The sequence below is a fragment of the Schistocerca nitens genome, chromosome 1, assembly GCF_023898315.1.
Source record: "Schistocerca nitens isolate TAMUIC-IGC-003100 chromosome 1, iqSchNite1.1, whole genome shotgun sequence".
Taxonomy (NCBI): Eukaryota; Metazoa; Arthropoda; class Insecta; order Orthoptera; family Acrididae; genus Schistocerca; species Schistocerca nitens.
The window spans coordinates 707,168,319-707,184,385 of record NC_064614.1 but is presented as its reverse complement, the minus strand read 5'-3'; the positions used below and the strand labels follow the sequence as shown (position 1 = coordinate 707,184,385).

The window sequence follows — 16,067 nt, the reverse complement described above, 5'->3', positions numbered from 1 at the left end:
TATTTTGGCGATTGGCTACACAACCTTACATGTAATTATGTGTAGTGCCAACATTGAAGAACAGGGGCGGTGCTGTTACAGTATGGAGATGATTTAGTTTTTGCCTTAAAGAAAACGTTAAATGCAGATGGACTTAAACATATTTTACAGCGTTCTGCACCGTTTATAGTAAAGAAACAGTTTGGAGGTAATATAGTATCAACATAACAGTAGTGGGCTGGTGGGGCTCCTACCAGAATTTTGATATCAAATTGATATGGCCGGACTGTGGGGTACAACCAGAAGTCTGACGTCCCCTGCAGCCATAGCTACCGGTCCATCAGATCGTCAATGCTCGTACCTCCCCAGCCCCTGCTGTCATGCTCGATATATGACGACGGGTCATCGCTTTAGGGGGAGGAATGTTACGATGTTAAGTCAATGCCGGAACGCCAGTCGTGAATGACAGACAAAAGAAGGCTGTGAGAAGAGGTCAGCCAATCGCACACTGACCGACCTCCCTCAAAGGACGACAATGCGACAGCAGCAGCCCCTAGGTGAAGACGATGTAAGTGCTGTGCCCAACTGGTGGCAGCCCACTTCGATAGCAGCTTGAACATTAGCCACTTCATTAGCCGACACATCGTAGCTTCTTCCTTAGCAATCTCTACAGAGCCGACTTAGAGATCAGCAGTCAGTGCATTTCGGTTGACAGACTTTTTTTAGTAGCGGTCGTTAGGACCAGAAGTGTTATTTGTGTTTTTCTGTTCCGAAGAAGACTGATTATTTTGTATGTCGCCCTTTGCTTGCGACACATCTGTGTAATTGCACTTGTGGATGATATGTATAAAGGGTTACAAGAATTCTCAGATCAAAGTTAAGTATTTGTACTTGTTTTGATGTAATAAAACTCATTAATATGAGTTGTTTGATTGTTTGTCTAGCGAACCAAGTATGCATAATTCCTCGACACAACAAGGTTCTATTACAAGGCTTGCTCTCACAATTTGTTTTTACATTTCATAAACGCCAGCTCGAAACACCATTGCACTGGTAAAACAGGAGGTGCCGTAGAGTACAAAGCAACAATGTCCTCTTGAATTATAGCTTGTTGTTTTCGAATGTAAAACGACTGGTTTTTTCTAACATGTAAGCAGATAAAGTGAAGGACTGTATTCTGTAGTGTTATTTCACGTGTCTGAATGTCAATTTATTTACAGACACTGACTTGAACGTCAGGGATGCTCTCAAACCATGTATTTCAGAGTTTAAATTCTCGCTTTTTCTTTACTCCGATTAGAGTTTCAAAATAATGAGGGCATTTTGCAGTGATTTGTATTTTTCGCAGCAAAATAGTGGAAGTTTTCTTTTTATTTTACGCAGGGTGGACAGGTATAGGAGCTGTGAGATAAGTTAATACGTATGTCAGATGTATCGCTGTATAGCTTTCATCTCTGCGGTTTGGTTATCTGTAATCGGCGACAATGCTGTTTTTTTTTTCACTTCGTTTGTTGTCACAAAATAATGGAAAGCGGGAAGAGAATGTGAATTGTATCCTGAAGTCAAACGTAAGAGAATGACTGTATAAATGCCAATCTGTACTGATAATTCACTCATCTGAAAAGAATATAATGCTCTCGTGTATGACAATTTATTATTTGAGTGCTCTCAAAGTATACACATTTTGCTTAATACACTAAAAGAAAAAGGACTTCGCCTATTTTCTTGGAAACAAGACCGTTTTTTTTATTTTGGTCGTGATTGTGTTTTTTTAGTAGATGCTTGCTTATATATGAGGTGTGTTGATGTTAAATACATCTGTTAGAATGAAGTGTTTTCTCTCTCTAAACGGGAGCTCTTGTGGGAATGGGTTGCTGGCGTCACAGCTGCACTTTTAGACAAACAACACACGGTCGGCATACCTGTCATTTATCTCACTTTGTTCTGAGGCTAACCAGTGCCACGTCATGTTGGTATGTCGGCATTGACAGCGCTGATCGCTACGGCCGGTCATACCCAACTGCCTATTTCCCTAGCAGCGGGCCTTTCTGGAGAGTTCTCCAGAATTTCGTCGTTGTTCCATTCAGGATCCAGTCTTTCCATGAAATACATTTTACGGTGTGTAGGAAGCGTCCATCTGTGACTGATTTCTGCAAGACCGGAGACAGTATATCACTGTCACCAGATGGATCTCTTTGTGGCAAGATCAGGCCTGCATCACTACCTACACTGAGAAGAGGGAGGGATGAGCGTTGGTAAGGGGGAGGTAAGACTGGCTCTAAGTTGGTTAATTCGTGACAGCAGATCGAGGAGGACACATGTGCAATGTGCAACTGCCGTCCCTCTCTCCTTGTGCAATCTTTTAGGATAGGTTCTTGCGGTAGTAGTGCTTTTATGACGATTTTTCCCAGTCCCCAGTACATGTGTTGCATTACGAACCCTTGTTTATGAGTGCTGGTATTTTTCACGATAATTTCGAGCATTTGCCATCAGTTTCGGTAGCATGTTTCGGCGATCCTGAATTTCGAGCACCTGGGCTGCAGAGTGATTGTCGAGCAGTTCAACAGTAAGCGTCTGTGGTGAATTCCGACGTCAAACTCTATGCTCACAGTAATACACTTATTACACTCCTCTCTATGTAACACCAACATGTCGACAGCTGAAGATTTTTCCCAACAAAAATAGCATAGCACCTTCCAATTCAGCCTTTATCCCGCCAAGTTGTAGGTGATGGGATCATCATGTGTAGAGCTTGAATGCGTCTGCCACTAGGTTCGAGTGATAATGTGAAATTTTTCCCAGTAGGATAACACTAGTTGTATGACTCAGTCAATTTTTGAGCTGTATCGCGATTTCAGGCGCTCCTTGTGTAGCACTATGCATGTTGTTGTTGTGATATTCAGTTCAGAGACCCTATCCCGTACAAGGTTCTTCTTTTCGATGTACCTACTGCAACCTACATCCTTCTGAATCTGCTTAGTGTATTCGTCCCTTGGTCTCCCTCAACGATTTTTACCCTCCACACTGCCCTCCAATACTAAATTGGTGATCCCTTCATGCCTCAAAATGCGTCCTACCAACCGATCTCTTCTAGTCAAGTTGTGCCACAGATTCCTCTTCTCCCCAGTTCCATTCTGTACCTCCTATGATCTACCCATCTAATTTTGAGCATTCTTCTGTAGCACCACATTTCAAAAGCTTCTATTCTCTTCTTGTCTATACTATTTATCATCCATGTTTCACTTCCATACATGGATACACTCCATACAAATATCTTCAGAAAAGACTTCCTGACACTTAAATCTGTACTCGATGTTAACAAATTTCTGTTCTTCAGAAACGCATACCTTGCCATTGTCGGTCTACATTTTATATCCTCTCTACTTCGACCATCATCAGTTATTTTGCTCCCCAAATAACAAAACTCATCTACTACTTAAAGTGTCTCATTTCCTAATCTAATTCCCTCAGCATCACCTGATTTAATTCGACTACATTCCGTTATCCTCGTTTTGCTTTTGTTGATGTTCATCTTATATCCTCCTTTCAAGACACTGTCCAATCCTCTCAACTGCTCTTCCAGGCCCTTTACTGTCTTTGACAGAATTACAATGTCATCGGCAAACCTCAAAGTTTTAATTTCTTAATTCCTACCCCAAATGTTCCTTTTCTTTCCTTTACTGCTTGCTCAATAAACAGATTGACTAACATTGGGGATAGGCTCATTCCCTTTCCAAACATTGCTTCTCTTTCATGCCCCTCGACTCTTATAACTGCCGTCTGGTTTCTGTACAAATTGTAAATAGCTTTCGTTCCCTGTATTCGACCCCTGCCACCTTCAGCCTGCTGCTATGCATAAAGATGTTTAATTAGCATCGAGTCTTATGATTAATTACGTAATTAAGATGGCTCTTTGCTTCAGTTTCCCACACGAATAAAAACAGTACACTAACGTAACTTTCCTTTCCTGCATCTCGACAGTTTCCCTGTGTGGAGGGGTGCACTTTGGCCTTCCATCAAGAAGGACTGGGGTTCGAGACCCGGAAAGAGCACCGCCATTTTGAATTTACCACTAGTTCCCGGGGGGGGGGGGGGTGAGATATCATCACAGCTTTGCGACAAAGAAATTTCCGCCATTTTTGAAATTCCACCATTTATTGAATTTCGTGCCAAAATTTGAAATTCTTGCCAAAATTCTAAATTCCCGTCAATAGGCTGGGTGTGGGACGGGGAGGGGTGGGAAGGGGGAGGGTTCAGGGATCGACAAACCGTCCGTGGAAAAACCATGACGTCATCCAGGATTGTGGGGTTTGAGGGGTAATTAATTGTTCAATTTCATTAATTTGCATATTACTTTGATATCAATTTGCATATCAAAACTTGAGTAAGTGGTCCATCATTCCACTATTCATGATAACCTGTGAGGCAAATGTTTGTGGTGAGTAACGTACCTGAAAAGTTCTGGCGTACGCAAAATCCCAACCTGAACACAGTGCAGCACCTTTGGGATGAGTTAGAACACCGACTTTGCTGCGGGCCCCAGCTTCCAACGTCACTACGTTCTCAGATTCCTGCTCTGGAGGAAAACCTGCCAGTCATTCCTCCACAGGCATCCGGACACGTCGTTGAAAGTGTACCCAATAGAATTCAGACCATATAAAGGGGAAGGGTGCCCGGATACTTTTGATCATGCAGTTAGGCGAAGAGATCCATCACCCATGCTGTTGACGATAAGCCACTGGAAACAGAAACAACCATAATAACTTAGGTTGAACCGTCCGCAGCGACAAGAAGTGGAATGACCATATAAGACTATATGCAGAGAAAACATGACAGCTTGAGATTCCGTGCAAGGATATTAAGTCAACATAATTCATTCACAAAATAAGTGGCTCACATAACATTTTTGTACCGATTATTCAGTATTGGCAATCAGTCTGATACTTGCTAGATTTGATTAATAGAAGAGATAGAGGACCTGAAATGAAGAATGGCTCGTTCCGTTTAGAAAGTGCAACAGCGTTGCGGAAATGCTCATCGACCTTCAGTGACAGACGCTCCAAGAGACTTTATGTATCATGGAGAGGTTTCCTATTTATATCCCGTGAGTGTCGTTCCAGAAACAGTAGGGCAGCTTGTTGTTTACTCCCAGGCATGTCTCGCAAAATGACCATGACGAGAAAATTTTAGAAATTAGAGCTCACACGGAGACTAATGGGCACTCATTCTTCCCACGCACCACAAGCGAATGGAACAGGAGAGAGGCCAAATAATAGTTATCAGAAGTTTCTTCCGCCACAAACCGTACGTTGGCTTGCCGTGCATAGAGGTATATGTGAGAAACCAGAATTTATACACTGCATTTCTTATGTTTCGGCATTTTAACGGATTTGCAGACGTTTAGTGAAACAGACTAAAAATCATGATGTAGAGAGCTTATCAAACCAGAGATTTGGCCACATTTCCTCTCGTCTCCTCATCTAGCAATCTAGCGCACTACGTATTGCGCTACACATGCAGATCGCCTCATGTATGCAATCCCGGTTCCGCTTGTAAGCAGAAGCTCTCTTGTCTCGCTTAGGTATTCGGGAAGAGCATGATTAAAATCCGCTCCTGACCATTCAAATTTAAAAACTCTGCGGTTTTATTTAATCACAACTGTTGAATTATGGCACAGTTCGAAGAGGCCACGACCGATTTCCTATCCATTTTTGTTCACTGTAAACTTGTGCTACATCCATAAAGAAGGGGTTGAAAATCCTGACCTTGCTGTAGCCCTGAATGGGCCCTTGGACCATGCAATAGAGCGTGTGTCAAGCGTCAGCCTATGGACGTGGCGAGTGGAAGAGGACTGACTGCTCCCCTCGCCACCTTCTGTTACAGCGGTGCCCGGTATCAGAATGCACGACGCTTACCGCACAGCTATTTCCGGCCGCACGTCGCATAAGTGGCCAGGCGCACGGCGCAGTGGAGACGAGGTGCATGTCTAGCAGAGTCTCACTTCGTTCTGATGACTTACGCTGTTGCATACGTCTTTATACGAAAAGATCCATGTTACAATCATTGCTGACCAAAACAAAATAATTACAGTCGTCTCCGCTAGTTACAATTACTGGTATTGACGATTGTTTCATTTTGGTATGTGTGATTAATAGTTACGGACTTTAAATACGTCCAGCATGGACAGAATAACCAAAAGTCTCTAATTTCAACCTTGGAAGATAAAAATAATGTTGTTTGCAGATTAGATTTTGTACGGCGGAACTACGAAGATACAAAGTATTTTGATTGAGTTTGTCGATTACAGATATTGTGTAAAACTGTGTCTGTATATTAAATGAATAGAAACACAGATAACTTTTCGAGTCATTTAGGAAATATTTGTTCATTTCCATTATCTAGTTGTCGAGCCTTTTTTAGTTCAAGATAAGACTGTAGAGATTGTAAAACGACTCATTGTGAAAAAAGAAATATTTCATAACTGATTGATTGCAATTATCTGCATTTATATTCACAGTATTTTACTGTAAGTCGTAAGATAACCTTAGCAGCGCCAGTTGCATCGACAGCTCGAGTGGAGCAGTTTATTGCCCGTAGAATCTCCGTAACATTTCTGAAGAGAATGCCATGGAGTGCTTCTTTCAATTGAAGAATCTAAGCCACTGTGATTTCAATTTTATTTCTAAATTGAAGGAAACACTTCAAGGTATTCGCTTCAGAACTGTTATACAGATTCCTCGGGCAATAGACCGCTCCACTCGAACTGTGAACACAACTGGCGCTGCTAAGTGTATCCTACGACTTCCACTAGCTATACACAATACTGATGACTACTCTGAAGGACAGAAAACCTTTGAAATACGTATCTGTTTTGTCGTCACTATTTAAGTCCCAACCCTCGTACAAACGCTCCCAGTAGCTCGAGCAAAACTATCAGTTTTCCTCCATTCTACATTCAGAAAAGATTTCCAGAAGCTGTTCTTCCACGATTAGAGGAAGATTATCTGATAGTGTCCGGAACTGCAACCGTTTTTGGACAACTGCTACAATATATAGAACTTGAAACTGTTATTAAATGCAGTACTAATGCCTTAAAATGATTTATTTATTTCTCGTCACACACAAAACATGTGTAGGGTGACAGAGAATGAAGTTGATTGGCGACTCCATGTTGTCTTGTGCACTACGACCAGATAACAGGTATACTTGAAAAAAGAGACAGCATTGGTCGTATATTTTTTACTATTGCAAAATCGATTTTCTGTCACTGAGTGACCATCTTCAGTGCTATATTGTATAACTTAAATTGGGATGCACTGTTGTCACTAAGCTTACGGCAATCACATAGACTGATTGCCGTAAGCTTAGTGACAACAGTGCATCCCAATTTAAGTTATACAATATAGCACTGAAGATGGTCACTCATTGACAGAAAATCGATTTTGCAATAGTAAAAAATATACGACCAATGCTGTCTCTTTTTTCAAGAGAATGAAGTCATGGAAAAAGAGTTTCATGTCTGTGACAGCACGGAAGGTGCTGTTTCAAGATTTTGTTAAATAGAGGGTCGCCCAGATTGCCAGTACTTTCAGAATGCGACGAATTGCATTGATGAACTCTTCTTGGGTTATCGTCCGGTCGGCCGACAAGATTTCATCAATTTTGATAATAGTTAGCATTGCGTTAATAAACGCGCTTTCTTACAGTAATTAGTAATGTAGCTGTCCACTTCCGTTGCATAGCGATAATCAGAAAGTGGGAAAAGGTTCATCTTAAGAAAGATTCAGAGCGTATTGTGGCTGGTCTAAAAGGGCACGATATTTAGCGTAATTTTATGTACTGATCATGGGGGATCTCGGTATCTCACATTAGTATCCTGCACCACTTACTGTAATTTCTGCAGGCACTGTGTACTGTACCACAGCATACGAGAAACCGAGGTTGAGCCGTACACGTGTGACTCGTAGTAAATTCAAAAGAAGGATCAGATGACAATTTAACTGAGTACGATGAAATTCAGGGTTTACGACGACGTACTCAGAGGTTTGAGTCTGCGGTGTTAGGAACAGCAAATGCTTCAAACTGTTGTGCCGTATGGGTTTACGCGTCTGTAACAGTTTGATCAGCTTATGCCGCAACATTTCGAGATTCGTTATCTGGATTTAGCCATCTTTCATGTCTGTCCGAAGTGACATATACGATTGCATACTTTACGTGCAGTGTTAGGGGCCATCTCATGTTCAAGTTGGACTACGCTAGATTTGGCGTGGAAGCCGTATTCCATGGAAACCTCGGCCATGACATATGACGCCAATGGACTGGTGTGCTTTCGTAAATCCATTCTTGGCTCGCATTCAATCTATGCGCTGACAGTGTTGCAGGCACTAAAATACGACACTTCTCTGGGATAGTATAGTCAGTTCCACAGTTCATAATGAGGTGATGTACAGCCTTATGTAATCGTTGCGACAGGCATTTTGAACACCTCCTTTAAAGAATGTGACCTACGCAATATAGAAGTGAATACAAAAACTACTATAAAGAAGGGAGTTTCGTTTGATGGTTGTTGCGTTTCCGATGTCACTGGCAAGTTCGTCGTATTTGATGCTGAAAACAAGGCACTTTGGTCGGCACGACGTAGTGAGTAGTTTGTAAATCTTTATTATCAAAGTCCCTGCGTCACTGTGCTGGAGACATCACATGTCTAGCACATCAACATAAAAACGGAACGATGTAGCACTCTGGTTAAAACGTAAACCCCATCTGGTCACTCATATTCAGGTGATGTCCATTTGGCACCACTCCTCTTGAGTACTGACTGGCGATCTTCGAAATGTATCCACCGATTATCGTGATGAGTTAGAGGCTGCGTAGTATTGTTGTGGAAGTGAACAGTAAAACCGATTACTCTCCGCGCACCATTCGTGACTGGAACGGGTGGGAGGGAAGTAATAGTGCTCAACGAAGCACCATCCCTTCACACCATAAAGTGGCATAAGGGGGGGGGGGGAGATATAGATGATGCAGATTTAAAGTGGTAATGTGTCAGAGGGCGGCATCTACTTGATCCGGATGCGTTCAGAGTCACAGTGTTTGTGTTAAATAAGGAACTTCCTGCCGAACCAATCAGCATCGAAACTTACGTCAAATGAGAATGAACTACTGTGAGTACGTGTGCCACTGTTACGATAAAGGTTCCGAAAGAATGATGAAATGGTGACCTGGCGAGAATCCAAAGGGAGGAGGGTGATAGAATTTTATGTAGATCATGAGCTCCCTTTATCCCCCACCACTCCCAAAAAAATCTCAAGTAGCGTGAAACCGGCAGTCTTGAAAATGACAAGGAATTGTAGAACTTACAAACTCCGTCAAACACGAGATACTTTCCATTGCTCGTATGAGGGCCCGCTCACGTGGACGGGCTTGCGCCCTGCCCATGACGCTGCAGCCAGGTAAAGGCAGCCGACCGTGCCTGCTGCCAGCAATAAATGCGACAGGGTTCGCGAATCCGCAGGCAGAATCGTCAAACTACAGGAAGCTGAGTAAGAGAACACAGAAAGGGAAACATACTCTACCAGGGAAAACAAAAATTGACTTCACGAGCGTAGGCGAAAACCACTGAACCTCGTTTACAAGCTCGTATAGCCATGATTTGCAGAACAATCTTCACAATCGTATCGCTTGTTGGAATGCTGATAACTCAGTGTGCACACTTCGATTTAATACTGTGCAAAATTATGACGTTATCAAAGTTGTGAGAGTTTACTGCTATTATTATTGCTGTTGTTGTGGTCTTCAGTCCGAAGACTGGTTTGATGCAGCTCTACATGATACCGTAATCCTTTGCAAGCCTCTTCAACTCCGAATAACTGCTGCAACAGGCATCCTTTTCAACCTCATTACTGCTTACATATGCCCCCTTCTGCAATTTTTACCCTCCACTCTTCCATCCAAAACTAAATTGGTGACCCTTTGATGTCTCAGAATTGACAACCGATCGTTTCTTTTATTCAGGTCGTGTCGTAAATGTTTTTTCTCTCCAAATTCTATTCAGTACCTTCTCACTGGTTACATGATCTACCCACCTCATCTTAAGCATCCTTCTGCAGCACCACATTTCAGGAGATTGTATTTTCTTCTTGCCTGAACCGTTTACCGACCACCTTTCTCTTCCATACAAGGTTTCCTCCAGACAAATACCTTCAGAAAAGACTTCCTAGCAGTTAAACCTATATTCGATTTTCTCTCCTTCAGAAACGCGTTTTTTGCCATTGCTAGTCTACATTTTATATTATTTTTCCCTCGGCTATCATTAGTTATTTTACTGCACAACATAGCAAAACTCATTTACTGCTTTTAGTCTCTCGTTTTCTAACCTAATTCCCTCAGCTCACCTCATCTGATTCGACTACATTCCATTTCCTTGTTTTGCTTTTGTTATATTCATCTTGTATCTTCGTTTCAAGACACTGTCCATTCCAATCAAACGCTACTTCAAGTCCTTCGCTGTCTCGGATAGAATTACGTTGTCATCCGCAAACCTCAAAGCTTTTTGTTTCCCCTCCCTGAATTTTAATTTCTTCTCCAAATTTTTCTTTGGTTTCCTTTAATGCTTGCTCATTCGTCACACTGAATAATATCGAGGATGGGATACAATACTGCTTACTCTACCCCAACCGCTGCTTCCTTTTCAAGCCGCTTGACTCTTATGACTGCCGCCTGGTTTATGTACAAGTTGTAAATAGCCTTTCGATCATTGTATTTTCCCCCTGATACCCTCAGAATCTCAAAGAGAGTATTCCAGTCAACACTATACAAGCTTTCTCTAAATCTACAAATACTTTAAAACGTGGGTTGTATTTCCTAAACATATCTTCTAAGATAAGACGTAGTGTCAGTACTGTCTCCTATGTTCATACATTAATCCCGAATCCAAACCGATATTCCCCAAGGCCTGCTTCTACCAGTTTTCCATTCTTCTGTAAAGGATTTGTGTCAGTATTCTGCAATCGTAACTTATTAAAATAATTATTCGGAAATATTCACACCTGTCAGCACCTTATTTCTATTAAAGTGCTTAACTTAATCATGTGACCCATGTACTTTTCAAATTTTCGGACGTACGCTTTTCAAAGGCCGTATTTTTCTGAATAGCAGTTTCTTGGACGCTACGCTAAAGCGTTGTAGTATTCACTGATGTAAACAACATATTATTTTTATTATTCTTATTATTACTATTATTATTACATTAAAATATTTTGAATGTATTTGGTAACCGAACTATTATTATTATTATTACCACAATGAAATACGCTCCTGTCGTTGCACAAAAGAAGGTGAAAATATGTCCAGGGCAAAGTTAGGATATAAAAGGAGGGAACTAACTTTTCGACTTATCCGGCAGCTTCAGACATTTAAATCAGACCACCTGGACATATCCAACCATGTTTACTTGTCAGTATATATTAGTACCCATGCCATGTAGTAAAATGGATATTGTCAAGAAAAGTAACGTGATACATGACGTCATGTCGTTTAACTTGACACGTTGACACACGCTATCATTTCACTCAACACGGGATTTACCAGGTCGCGCAATATGGCACGACTTTGTTGTCTTTCTAACCATGCTGCCTATATCGTGGCAACGAATAAAGGTGTCCCAAAACAACAGGACGATCATTACAATTGCATAACATGCATTTGTCTACCTTCTTAAGAATTTGAACCTATTCTCACACGTCTGAAACACAGAAGTGGCACGCTTAAAGAAACTCACTATGTGTGTTTTGCATGTAAAATCCGAATGAAACTAGATTTTTGAAAGCGAATTTGTTATTTCATCACAAGAATGCTTTTTTATTTATTTATCTGATTCACTTTAAACCGTTTCCGCTCATTCAGTTCACGTAAGGACGAATTTTATGTGCTACGTTTAGGGCGACTTTATACCATTGTATCTCGACAACAGATAAAGATTACTGGATGAAAAAATTTCATTTGACTATTTCTACTTTCCTAACTTCGTGCAAAGTTTGAAGCGATTCGTACAAGTTTAAACCATGGAAGAGGCGCGCTTCGAAAACCTCCCAGAAAAATGTTCTTTGTACGTAAAATCCAGACGAAGTAAACTGTTTTCAAACGGTTAAAACTTGTCTTACATCAACCTCCGATTCACTGGTGGACCAAATCTGAACCATAAGTCTCGCTTCAGTCCGGAGTTATTTAAAAGCGACTATTTTTGCATGCAAAATTCGAATGAGAGTGTTTTTACACGTAAACTCCGAACGGCGAACATGCGAATGGTACCATTAGCTGAGCGTTAATTTCAGCCCAATAAAAATCTTTTGCAAGAGGAATAAATTGGTTTTCACAATTTGTCTCGGCGGCAGCTCCGGTTCGTCGTTCAAGCCTTGCGAAATAAACCGTAACGTAGCTACAGTAAGACAGATGTTCGAATGGCTAAGCAAATGGCCGCTGATTCGGGCTAAACCAAAAACTTTTTATCTCATAATCCTAGCTCAAACAGGAGCCGCGCTGCTAGACCCCCAAATTATTAATATTATTATTATTATCCACGCTAGGCCCTCCTGTACCATGCGATGCGACATTTTCAGGGTTTCGTTTTAGCTTGCCTGTGTGCCGTATTACTTTCACTCTCTCAGAATTGGCTTTCTCCGCTCTTCAGACCAAGATGCGTCGGTCTGCTTTGCTTTTTCTGCCAGGCCAACTGCCCGCTCGTGAATTTCCTGTCCAAAAATATTTGTGTCGGGTATACGTAGTGAGATTTCTGCTTCCTTCACGTTGTCTTTAACTGCAGCGCTCCATTTTTTGCTTCAGTTTTAAATTAATCGAGTGTTTCATATAATTTCACAACCTATATAGTTAAGTTGGTTCGTCCAGTTAGTTTAATAAGTCTATAGAATTTTAGCCAAAGGTTTTCTTTTTCTTACGTGAATAAATGTTGGTATACTTCTCATTTTATTTATTTGTTCTTCAACATAAATCGGGTTTAAAATTTGCCTGATTGCTTTTAGTTCTCTCTGTTGGTTTTGTTAAATGTCCTTTCTGTTCAAAATGAGGTTTGATGACCGTGTTGTAATGTATCAGTTTTGTGTATTTTGTGATGGATGTTTTGTTATATATGTCTCCTGTAAACCTGAAAGCTGTTTCCATTTTGTGACAACGAATTCGTAACCAGTCGTCTCGAGAACGGTTTTCTGAATAGTTTCCTCTAAATATTTGAATTTAGAAACTCTCTATTCCCCCGCATTTAGTTTCTAAAATTTTGAATGCCAGGTTGTTGCTAGACGTGTGTTTTGTTTCTTCATATGTTGCTAGGAGCTCTACTCTTTCTGGTGTTTCTTTAAGAATTTCTCTTTTTTCTGTTTCAGTGTCCTGACATAGATCGCCAGTCCGTGTGCAAAAAGGTAAGCAGTCTGTCCTATTATTTCTAATTTGATTGATTTGGCAGTTTTAAGCTCTGATATCAGTTTTCGCCGTTCTTGAACTATTGGAGCAGTGTTTAAAAAAAGTAATTCGTCACCTTGCCTCACTCCTGTTTGAATTGCAAAATTTTTCGAAATTAATTTTATCCTAGATTTTGAGCAATTTTGTGTTCGTTAGTAACTGCTGTGGTTTTGAAGTTCAGACCTTGTACTTTGAGAATCTGGAAGAGATAATTAACGGTCCACTGAGTAAATAAGCTTTTTTAAAAAAATCTACGAATGTACCGCACAATCTACTTTCTTATAACAAGATTTTTGATGATTGAGGGATAGCTATTGATGTTTAGTTTCAGGTCCAAAATTTGTTCTGGGAAAGCTCTCCTTTTCATGTAGTGGATGAATGGATGAAATTTTCCTATCATTTGGAATTTTCTCAGTAAGCCAAATGTTTTGCAAAATTGGAAATTTATGGTAAGGTTTTATGGGACCAAACTGCTGAGGTCATCGGCCCCTAAGCTTACTCACCACTTAATCTAACTTAAACTAACTTACGCTAACGACAACACACACATCCATTCCCGAGGGAGGACTCGAACCTCCGACGGGGGGAGCCGCCCGGGCCGTGACAAGACACCATAGACCGCGCGGCTACCCTCGCTGCCAAATGTTTTGCATGGTCAGTCTAATTTGTATTGTGCCAATTGGTTTCAGCAATTCTGCAACAAGTCTGTCTTTACTAGACGCTTTTTGTTTTTTAACCCTTTAATTTGTCTAACAATTTCCTCATTTCGTGCTTGTGAATCTGGATTGGCTTTTAGTGCAATTTCTGGCAGAAATCTTTTTATGGGTTCTTGGCAATTTAGAATTTCCTTAAAAATATTTGCAGCGTTCTCTGTAGTTTTCTTGGTTGTTAAGTGCCAGTTGTCCATTTTCCTCCTTAAAGCAAAAAGTTTGGGTCTTGTACCCATGTACACTGCTTGACAATTCCTAAGAAACAGAGGTATTATTGGGCAGAAATAATCACAAGGAATGACGGACGACATGAAACACGCTATGTAAGTTGGCATATTCGTTGAGAAACATAACTGCCAAAAGCATCCCAGGCATGCGCTGTAGTCTTTAGGACCTAGACGTATGCAGACCATTCCCCATGTTCAATGTCTTCACTTCCTGTTGTGTCCGACAACACAGCGGTCCCGTGTCGGCGGGCATTGTCGTACATAAACAGGAAGTCGAAACCTACCTCACTACCTCGAGCATCATCAGTTATTTTGCTCCCCAAACAGCAGAACTCGTCTACTACTTTAAGTGTCTCATTTCCTAATCTAATTCCCTCAACATCACCTGATTTAATTCGAATACATTGCTTTTATTCATGTTCATCTTATATCCTCCTTTCAAGACACTGTCCAATCGGCTCAACTGCTCTTCCAGGTCTTTTGCTGTCTCTGACAGAATTACAATGTCGTCGGCAAACCTCAAAGTTTTTATTTTTTTGTCCATGGATTTTAATTCCCGCTCCAAATTTTCCTTTTGTTTCCATTACTGCTTGCTCAGTATACAGATTGAATAACATCGGGGATAGGCTACAGCCCTGTCTCACTCCCCTCTCAACGATTGCTTCCCTTTCATGCCCCTCGACTCTTATAACTGCCATTTGGTTTCTGTACAAACTGTAAATAGCTTCTGGCTCCCTGTATTTTACCCCTGCCACCTTCAGAATTTGAAAGAGAGTATTCCAGTCTAAATTGTCAAAAGCTTCCTCTAAATCTACAAACGCTACAAAACGTAGGTTTGCCTTTCCTTAATCTATCTTCTAAGATATTGCCTCACATGCTCCAATATTTCTACGGAATCCAAACTGATCTTCCCCCAGGTCGTTTTCTGCCAGTTTTACCACTCGTCTGTAAAGAATTGGTTTTAGAATTTTGCAGCGGTAATTTTCACACCTGTCAACACCTGCTTTCTTTGGATTTGGAGTTATTACATTCTTCTTTAAGTCTGAGGGTATTTCGGTTGTTTCATACATCTTGTTCACCAGATGGTAGAGTTTTGTCATGGCTGGCTCTCTCGAGGCTATACGTAGTTCTAATGCAGGGGTTCCCAACAAAATTTTCTCGAGGACCCCCTCATCGAGCATGATTGGTACCTTGTCATACATATCACAGTATCAAGTACCTAAAAAAGCCAAATTAAGAGTCTTTTTATACTTTTTCTATTTTTGGTACTTAGAATAAACATTGACATATTCATTATTGAAAAAATATTAAGCTTAAAACTTTTTCAATTTAGCCATTATTGTTATTGTAAAATTTTTGATTACTGCTCAAAATCTTTGTCTTCAAATCTGGGTGTCTAGTATAACAATCTCCTCAAAAAAATAAAAATTGAGTATGAACTGAAAATGACAGGAAAAAATTAAAACTGAGTGTATTGGTCTTTCAAGTGTACTACACTTGAGATTGCATTGAGTACACATGTGTGAAAAATAAGGCATACAGCAGAACTATTTAGCTCTATCTAATTCTAGTTTAGCGCTAGAGTGTGCTAGTGTCAGTTGGCTCTAGGAAGACGCTAGACGCAGAAGTTAGCGTTCGCTAAAGCTCTGCTCATGCAAGAAGCGTCCAAAACAAAAAATCT

The 16,067-nt window shown here is 40.8% G+C and overlaps 1 long non-coding RNA gene across 1 annotated transcript in view; it reads left to right on the top strand.

The window, feature by feature from the left end:
* Positions 1-16,067, top strand: part of LOC126236858 (uncharacterized) — a 423,152-nt gene that overhangs the window by 145,705 nt on the left and 261,380 nt on the right. Inside the window, exon 2 of the long non-coding RNA XR_007544996.1 lies at positions 13,374-13,409. This is a non-coding gene — a long non-coding RNA (uncharacterized LOC126236858). The remainder of the gene's footprint in view (positions 1-13,373; positions 13,410-16,067) is intronic.